Here is a 1,816-nt window from a genome sequence, read left to right as displayed (position 1 = left end):
TCTATGATTATGCTTTCTCAGTTACTTTTCAGATAATTGCATGTTTAAAATATATACATCAAAATTGTTCAGCAAATTTTTCTATTTCAGGGAGACTTCAGAAGCAGAAACAGTACACTGTGTTCCTGTTTATTAAGGAGATTTTGGCATGTACTAGTGTGAACTATAATATGATCCTATCCTATTCTCACTGAGTGTTGTTGCCCATTTTCTTTGTCTCATCTCTCTTTGCAGTGAGCAGCCTGAGGCGTGTGATGGAAGGAAACAGGACCCTGCTAACTGAGTTTGTTCTCAGAGGAATAACAGATCGTCCAGAGTTGCAAGTCCCCCTCTTCCTGATGTTCTTCTTCATCTATGTCACCACCATGGTGGGCAACCTTGGCTTAATCTTTCTCATCTGGAAGGATCCCCATCTTCACACTCCCATGTACCTTAATCTTGGAAATTTAGCCTTTGCTGATGCTTGTACTTCATCCTCTGTGACTCCAAAAATACTTGTAAAAATTTTAAATAAAAATGACATGATATCTCTGGGTGAGTGTTTTGCCCAATTTTATTTTTTTTGTTTCAGTGCAACTGCTGAAATTTTCCTATTGGTAGCGATGGCCTATGACTGCTATGTAGCGATATGCAACCCTCTGCACTATGCGGTTGTGATGTCCAAAAGACTCTGCACTGTGTTAATAATTATGCCATATATAATTGGTTTCCTAAATCCTATAGTTCATGTGGGATTATTATTCAGATTAACATTTTGTAGGTCTAATGTTATTGATCATTTCTACTGTGAAATCATGCCACTCTATACAATCTCTTGCACAGATCCATTTCTTAATGCATTGCTGATGTTTATTATTGCTTCTTCTGTACAAATTGGTACCTTTTTCATTATTGTAGTCTCTTATGCTCGTGTCCTATTTGCTGTCCTGAACATGAAGTCTAAGAAGGGCAGAAAGAAAGCCTTCTTCACCTGCAGTGCCCACCTGCTCTCTGTCTCTTGTTCTATGGGCCTCTTGTCTTCATGTATGTAGGTCATGGTTCTGCTCCAGGTAAAAACCAGGATAAAATATATTCATTGTTCTACACAGTTGTGATTCCTCTGCTAAACCCCTTTATTTACAGCTTAAGAAACAAGGAGGTTTTGGGTGCTCTGAAAAAGGTTACAAAATGATAATTATTTTCTTAGTTTATAATTTTTTGTATCACCTTTTCCTCTCTTTTGCAGTACATCATAATATTTGATCCTGTGTTTTGCATATGATATAAATTTTATATATGGTTCATTTAAGGATTAAAAAGTTAATTGTGCATGCATGTGTTAGTAATATTATTATAAAATAGTTATAGATGACTTTATGAGCTAATCCCAGTTACTTGTTGTTTTGAAATTCATACTGTCTGTGAATTTTATTTCATTAAATTAATTTCTTCATTAAATGAATAAACTTTTGGTTTAAAATCTATATCACAACTCTTTGGATTTATTCTTATAAAACATCAATTCAGGTGTATAAATGGTTGGTTTAAAAGCTATTTCCCCCCTTTTATTCATTTCTTGAGGGTAATTCATTTAAATAATCTTTAGCTATATTACCAATACATAGATAATAATACTTATGAGACACATGGCAAGGTAACACCTTAGCACTTAAGAGAGGTATTTCTTGAGATTTCAGAGTTACATGAAAGGGAAAAATATTAATGTTACACTCATTTAAAGTTCTCAAATTTAAAGTGTTAAAAACAAAATAAGCATTTTTTTTCATAGAACATAAAAAGAAAATTTGGAATTCTTACACCATGTCTGTCCTTCGGC

General features: G+C 33.9%; 1 pseudogene; it reads left to right on the top strand.

Annotated features, from left to right (window-relative positions):
• The first annotated feature begins 254 nt into the window (after nt 1-254).
• LOC118576072 lies at nt 255-1,171 on the top strand (annotated as a pseudogene).
• Nucleotides 1,172-1,816: the final 645 nt, after the last annotated feature.

This window comes from Onychomys torridus, unplaced genomic scaffold (assembly GCF_903995425.1).
Source record: "Onychomys torridus unplaced genomic scaffold, mOncTor1.1, whole genome shotgun sequence".
NCBI lineage: Eukaryota > Metazoa > Chordata > Mammalia > Rodentia > Cricetidae > Onychomys > Onychomys torridus.
Note: the sequence above shows the minus strand (reverse complement) of the source record. Positions and strands in the feature narration are given on the sequence as shown.